At 56.6% G+C, this 7500-nt stretch overlaps 3 non-coding genes across 3 annotated transcripts; all 3 read right to left on the bottom strand.

Annotated features, from left to right (window-relative positions):
- Window positions 1-797: 797 nt before the first annotated feature.
- On the bottom strand, window positions 798-916 carry LOC125976358 (5S ribosomal RNA). The gene has a single exon (XR_007484281.1). It is a non-coding gene; the product is annotated as a 5S ribosomal RNA (ribosomal RNA).
- Window positions 917-1547: 631 nt separating this feature from the next.
- On the bottom strand, window positions 1548-1666 carry LOC125976556 (5S ribosomal RNA). The gene has a single exon (XR_007484429.1). It is a non-coding gene; the product is annotated as a 5S ribosomal RNA (ribosomal RNA).
- A 4043-nt stretch (window positions 1667-5709) lies between these two features.
- On the bottom strand, window positions 5710-5828 carry LOC125976336 (5S ribosomal RNA). The gene has a single exon (XR_007484259.1). It is a non-coding gene; the product is annotated as a 5S ribosomal RNA (ribosomal RNA).
- Between the last annotated feature and the right edge of the window lie 1672 nt (window positions 5829-7500).

Genomic DNA, 7500 nt, shown 5'->3' with positions numbered 1-7500 from the left:
GAAACTAGCGAGCAAGCCAATGAAGCCTTCAAAACTGCTTCGGCACATGGAGACCAAGCATCCTGCATTAAAAGACAAACCTTAACCACTTTGGGTTTCATTGTCTCCGATTACGCCTGGATGGGACCGGCTCGTTTCTGAGAAACAAGCTCGGTGCTCCCAATAATTCAACGTAATGGTGACTTTTATTTTTATGTGGTTTATATTTGTTTTTATGCCAGTCGTATCATTTTATTTAATCCTATTTATATATATTTATTATAAATGTAGTATTTATTTATATAGATTTATTGTTTATTTATATATATAAAGGCAGGTCCGCAAAAATATTTCTGACGCGTAGCCGGTCCGTGGCGCAAGAAAGTTTGGGTACCACTAGTCTAAAAGAATCTGGCCGTAACTGGAATAGGGTTCTACGCGAATGCCCAACGGAAAAGTGAAGTGCACAAAACCTGCATTTGGCTGTATCAAAATAAATGTCATGAAAAAGGTAAAAACACTACATGGAAGCACAATGTGTTGTGCTGGGATCTTTTACAAGTAAAGACTGCTGCTTTGAGTTCACAGGGAGCCATGCTCTTTATTCACTGTACATAGTCTGTCCTCTAGCGGTAAAAACGTGAACTGCAATGCTATGGCTGTCGCCACACAATGTAGGTTTTAAACTCGTGTTGTAGTTTCAGTGTCGGAGTTCAAACTAGGCTTGCAGTTTCCGAATGCCATTCTTGATGGGTGCTGTAAAAAGTTCTTGGCTTAAACGATTGAAGTGCACATAAGAAAAAAAAAAAAAAAAAAAAAGCTTACGGTAACTGGTATTCCCAGGCGGTCTCCCATCCAAGTACTAACCAGGCCCGACCCTGCTTAGCCTCTGAGATCGGACGAGATCGGGCGCTCTCAGGGTAGTATGGCCGTAAGCCGTGAGACCGCTCAGAATTTTTCATTTTATAGACACAATCGCCCCTGAAACCATGCCAAGCAGCGGCGGGACTTGATGGCTGTGGTAAAAGTTTCCTTTCACAATTGACGTGGGAAAAAAAAAAAAAAAAAAGGCTTTCAGCACCTGGTATTCCCGGACGGTCACCCTTCACTTTTGTTTTTTTTTGTTTTTTTTACAACCAGGGCCGAAACAGTCTTTCTTCCAAGGCTTTTGGTGTTTTCTGGAAACATGGCTATCATGAAAAGTTATTGACAGCTTTTTATGCGGTAGCACGAATTTGCCGTTGCGACCTGCATTTTGCTGAATCAAAATAAATGCCTTGAAAAGTTTAAAAACACTTCATGGAAGTGTTGTGTTGGGTTCTTTTACAAGTCAAGCCTGCTGCTTTGAGTTCACAGGGAGCCATGCTCACTGTACATAGTCTGCTCTCTAGCGGTAAAAAATTTAACTACAATGCTGTGGATGTCACCACATAATATAGCTTTCAAACTCGTGTTATAGTTTCAATGTCGGAGTTTAAATTAGGCTTGCTGTTTCCGGATGCCATTCGTGATGGGTGTTGTAAAAAATAGCTTCTTAAACGATTGAAGTGCACATAAGAAAAAGAAAAAGCTTAAAGCACCTGGTATTCCCAGGCGGTCTCCCATCCAAGTACTAACCAGGCCCGACCCTGCTTAGCTTCCAAGATCGGACGAGATCGGGCGTTCTCAGGGTAGTATGGCCGTAAGCCGTGAGGTGACCCAACATTTTGCATTTTATAGACACAATCGCCCCTGAAACTAGCGAGCGAGCCAATGAAGCCTTCAAAACTGCTTCGGCACATGGAGACCAAGCATCCTGCATTAAAAGACAAACCTTAACCACTTCGGGTTTCATTGTCTCCGATTACGCCTGGATGGGACCGGCTCGTTTCTGAGAAACAAGCTCGGTGCTCCCAATAATTCAACGTAATGGTGACTTTTATTTTTATGTGGTTTATATTTGTTTTTATGCCAGTCGTATCATTTTATTTAATCGTATTTACCGTATTTGCCGGTGTACAGGTCGACTCGGTGTATAAGTCGACCCCCTAAAATTCGACGGAAATTTACGATTTTATAATATATACTTTGTATAAGTCGAGCTCAATTGTTGCATTATATTAAACTTCAAAATTCAATATGCGAAATTTATTGACGAAATGTGTTCAAATTCTGGGAGGCCGTGCGCATGCTGCTGTTTATAAGCACCGCGGAGGAGATCGCGGCCGGCGAGCTCGCGCACGCCGCCCGGCACCAACGGGAGGCCGGAAATAGCTCCAAGCCGAGCGGATCGGCACTTTATAAGCACCGCGGAGGAGATCGCGGCGCCTCATTGGACTTCCAGCGGCCGGCGAGCTCGCGCACCCGCCCGGCACATCCGGGAGGCCGTGCGCACGAGCCAAGTGGCCGAAAATAGCCCCCGCCGAGCGGATCGGCTGTTTATAAGCACCGCGGAGGTGGTCGCGGCGCCTCATTCGACTTCCAGCGGCCGGCGAGCTCGCGCACCCGCCCGGCACATCCGGGAGGCCGTGCGCACGAGCCAAGTGGCCGAAAATAGCCCCCGCCGAGCGGATCGGCTGTTTATAAGCACCGCGGAGGTGGTCGGGCGCCTCATTCGACTTCCAGCGGCCGGCGAGCTCGCGCACCCGCCCGGCACATCCGGGAGGCCGTGCGCACGAGCCAAGTGGCCGAAAATAGCCCCCGCCGAGCGGATCGGCTGTTTATAAGCACCGCGGAGGTGGTCGCGGCGCCTCATTCGACTTCCAGCGGCCGGCGAGCTCGCGCACCCGCCCGGCACATCCGGGAGGCCGTGCGCACGAGCCAAGTGGCCGAAAATAGCCCCCGCCGAGCGGATCGGTTGTTTATAAGCACCGCGGAGGTGGTCGCGGCGCCTCATTCGACTTCCAGTGGCCGGCGAGCTCGCGCACCCGCCCGGCACATCCGAGAGGCCGTGCGCACGAGCCAAGTGGCCGAAAATAGCCCCCGCCGAGCGGATCGGCTGTTTATAAGCACCGCGGAGGTGGTCGCGGCGCCTCATTCGACTTCCAACGGCCGGCGAGCTCGCGCACCCGCCCGGCACATCCGGGAGGCCGTGCGCACGAGCCAAGTGGCCGAAAAAAGCCCCCGCCGAGCGGATCGGCTGTTTATAAGCACCGCGGAGGTGGTCGCGGCGCCTCATTCGACTTCCAGCGGCCGGCGAGCCCGCGCACCCGCCCGGCACATCCGGGAGGCCGTGCGCACGAGCCAAGTGGCCGAAAATAGCCCCCGCCGAGCAGATCGGCTGTTTATAAGCACCGCGGAGGTGGTCGCGGCGCCTCATTCGACTTCCAGCGGCCGGCGAGCTCGCGCACCCGCCCGGCACATCCGGGAGGCCGTGCGCACGAGCCAAGTGGCCGAAAATAGCCCCCGCCGAGCGGATCGGCTGTTTATAAGCACCGCGGAGGTGGTCGCGGCGCCTCATTCGACTTCCAGCGGCCGGCGAGCCCGCGCACCCGCCCGGCACATCCGGGAGGCCGTGCGCACGAGCCAAGTGGCCGAAAATAGCCCCCGCCGAGCGGATCGGCTGTTTATAAGCACCGCGGAGGTGGCCGCGGCGCCTCATTCGACTTCCAGCGGCCGGCGAGCTCGCGCACCCGCCCGGCACATCCGGGAGGCCGTGCGCACGAGCCAAGTGGCCGAAAATAGCCCTCGCCGAGCGGATCGGCTGTTTATAAGCACCGCGGAGGTGGTCGCGGCGCCTCATTCGACTTCCAGCGGCCGGCGAGCTCGCGCACCCGCCCGGCACATCCGGGAGGCCGTGCGCACGAGTCAAGTGGACGAAAATAGCCCCCGCCGAGCGGATCGGCTGTTTATAAGCACCGCGGAGGTGGTCGCGGCGCCTCATTCGACTTCCAGCGGCCGGCGAGCTCGCGCACCCGCCCGGCACATCCGGGAGGCCGTGCGCACGAGCCAAGTGGCCGAAAATAGCCCCCGCCGAGCGGATCGGCTGTTTATAAGCACCGCGGAGGTGGTCGCGGCGCCTCATTCGACTTCCGGCGGGCGGCGAGCTCGCGCACCCGCCCGGCACATCCGGGAGGCCGTGCGCACGAGCCAAGTGGCCGAAAATAGCCCCCGCCGAGCGGATCGGCTGTTTATAAGCACCGCGGAGGTGGTTGCGGCGCCTCATTCGACTTCCAGCGGCCGGCGAGCCCGCGCACCCGCCCGGCACATCCGGGAGGCCGTGCGCACGAGCCAAGTGGCCGAAAATAGCCCCCGCCGAGCAGATCGGCTGTTTATAAACACCGCGGAGGTGGTCGCGGCGCCTCATTCGACTTCCAGCGGCCGGCGAGCTCGCGCACCCGCCCGGCACATCCGGGAGGCCGTGCGCACGAGCCAAGTGGCCGAAAATAGCCCCCGCCGAGCGGATCGGCTGTTTATAAGCACCGCGGAGGTGGTCGCGGCGCCTCATTCGACTTCCAGCGGCCGGCGAGCCCGCGCACCCGCCCGGCACATCCGGGAGGCCGTGCGCACGAGCCAAGTGGCCGAAAATAGCCCCCGCCGAGCGGATCGGCTGTTTATAAGCACCGCGGAGGTGGCCGCGGCGCCTCATTCGACTTCCAGCGGCCGGCGAGCTCGCGCACCCGCCCGGCACATCCGGGAGGCCGTGCGCACGAGCCAAGTGGCCGAAAATAGCCCCCGCCGAGCGGATCGGCTGTTTATAAGCACCGCGGAGGTGGTCGCGGCGCCTCATTCGACTTCCAGCGGCCGGCGAGCTCGCGCACCCGCCCGGCACATCCGGGAGGCCGTGCGCACGAGCCAAGTGGACGAAAATAGCCCCCGCCGAGCGGATCGGCTGTTTGTAAGCACCGCGGAGGTGGTCGCGGCGCCTCATTCGACTTCCAGCGGCCGGCGAGCTCGCGCACCCGCCCGGCACATCCGGGAGGCCGTGCGCACGAGCCAAGTGGCCGAAAATAGCCCCCGCCGAGCGGATCGGCTGTTTATAAGCACCGCGGAGGTGGTCGCGGCGCCTCATTCGACTTCCAGCGGGCCGCGCACTCGCGCACGCCGCCCGGTTCAAATTTTCTAAGTGCAACGCACAATGAGATGCATGAGAAACGGCCTTGGTTACCATCACATTTGAAGCGATGAATACGAAGTTAAATTTTATGACTCGGTGTATAAGTCGAGGTCGATTTTTTTCGGTCGATTTTGGATCGAAAAAGGTCGACCAATACACCGGCAAATACGGTATATATACTTATTATAAATGTAGTATTTATTTATATTGATTTATTGTTTATTTATATATATAAAGGCAGGTCCGCAAAAATATTTCTGACGCGTAGCCGGTCCGTGGCGCAAGAAAGGTTGGGGACCACTAGTCTAAAAGAATCTGACCGTAACTGGAATAGGGTTCTACGCGAATGCCCAACGGAAAAGTGAAGTGCACAAAACCTGCATTTGGCTGTATCAAAATAAATGTCATGAAAAAGGTAAAAACACTACATGGAAGCGCAATGTGTTGTGCTGGGTTCTTTTACAAGTAAAGACTGCTGCTTTGAGTTCACAGGGAGCCATGCTCTTTATTCACTGTACATAGAGGTTTTGAACTCGTGTTGTAGTTTCAGTGTCGGAGTTCAAACTAGGCTTGCAGTTTCCGAATGCCATTCGTGATGGGTGTTGTAAAAAGGTCTTGGCTTAAACGATTGAAGTGCACATAAGAAAAAAAAAAAAAAAAAAAAAGAGCTTGAAGTGCACATAAGAAAAAGAAAAAGCTTACAGCACCTGGTATTCCCAGGCAGTCTCCCATCCAAGTACTAACCAGGCCCGACCCTGCTTAGCTTCCGAGATAAGACGAGATCAGGCGTTCTCAGGGTAGTATGGCCGTAAGCCGTGAGGTGACCCAACATTTTGCATTTTATAGACACAATCGCCCCTGAAACTAGCGAGCAAGCCAATGAAGCCTTCAAAACTGCTTCGGCACATGGAGACCAAGCATCCTGCATTAAAAGACAAACCTTAACCACTTCGGGTTTCATTGTCTCCGATTACGCCTGGATGGGACCGGCTCGTTTCTGAGAAACAAGCTCGGTGCTCCCAATAATTCAACGTAATGGTGACTTTTATTTTTATGTGGTTTATATTTGTTTTTATGCCAGTCGTATCATTTTATTTAATCGTATTTACCGTATTTGCCGGTGTACAGGTCGACTCGGTGTATAAGTCGACCCCCTAAAATTCGACGGAAATTTACGATTTTATGATATATCCTTTGTATAAGTCGAGCTCAATTGTTGCATTATATTATACTTCAAAATTCAATAAGCGAAATTTATTGACGAAATGTGTTCAAATTCTGGGAGGCCGTGCGCATGCTGCTGTTTATAAGCACCGCGGAGGAGATCGCGGCCGGCGAGCTCGCGCACGCCGCCCGGCACCAACGGGAGGCCGGAAATAGCTCCAAGCCGAGCGGATCGGCACTTTATAAGCACCGCGGAGGAGATCGCGGCGCCTCATTGGACTTCCAGCCGCCGGCGAGCTCGCGCACCCGCCCGGCACATCCGGGAGGCCGTGCGCACGAGCCAAGTGGCCGAAAATACCCCCCGCCGAGCGGATCGGCTGTTTATAAGCACCGCGGAGGTGGTCGCGGCGCCTCATTCGACTTCCAGCGGCCGGCGAGCTCGCGCACCCGCCCGGCACATCCGGGAGGCCGTGCGCACGAGCCAAGTGGCCGAAAATAGCCCCCGCCGAGCGGATCGGCTGTTTATAAGCACCGCGGAGGTGGTCGCGGCGCCTCATTCGACTTCCAGCGGCCGGCGAGCTCGCGCACCCGCCCGGCACATCCGGGAGGCCGTGCGCACGAGCCAAGTGGCCGAAAATAGCCCCCGCCGAGCGGATCGGCTGTTTATAAGCACCGCGGAGGTGGTCGCGGCGCCTCATTCGACTTCCAGCGGCCGGCGAGCTCGCGCACCCGCCCGGCACATCCGGGAGGCCGTGCGCACGAGCCAAGTGGCCGAAAATAGCCCCCGCCGAGCGGATCGGCTGTTTATAAGCACCGCGGAGGTGGTCGCGGCGCCTCATTCGACTTCCAGCGGCCGGCGAGCTCGCGCACCCGCCCGGCACATCCGGGAGGCCGTGCGCACGAGCCAAGTGGCCGAAAATAGTCCATGCCGAGCGGATCGGCTGTTTATAAGCACCGCGGAGGTGGTCGCGGCGCCTCATTCGACTTCCAGCGGCCAGCGAGCTCGCGCACCCGCCCGGCACATCCGGGAGGCCGTGCGCACGAGCCAAGTGGCCGAAAATAGCCCCCGCCGAGCGGATCGGCTGTTTATAAGCACCGCGGAGGTGGTCGCGGCGCCTCATTCGACTTCAAGCGGCCGGCGAGCTCGCGCACCCGCCCGGCACATCCGGGAGGCCGTGCGCACGAGCCAAGTGGCCGAAAATAGCCCCCGCCGAGCGGATCGGCTGTTTATAAGCACCGCGGAGGTGGTCGCGGCGCCTCATTCGACTTCCAGCGGCCGGCGAGCCCGCGCACCCGCCTGGCACATCCGGGAGGCCGTGCGC

The sequence above is a fragment of the Syngnathus scovelli genome, chromosome 10 (assembly GCF_024217435.2).
Source record: "Syngnathus scovelli strain Florida chromosome 10, RoL_Ssco_1.2, whole genome shotgun sequence".
In the NCBI taxonomy this organism is placed as follows: domain Eukaryota; kingdom Metazoa; phylum Chordata; class Actinopteri; order Syngnathiformes; family Syngnathidae; genus Syngnathus; species Syngnathus scovelli.
Note: the sequence above shows the minus strand (reverse complement) of the source record. Positions and strands in the feature narration are given on the sequence as shown.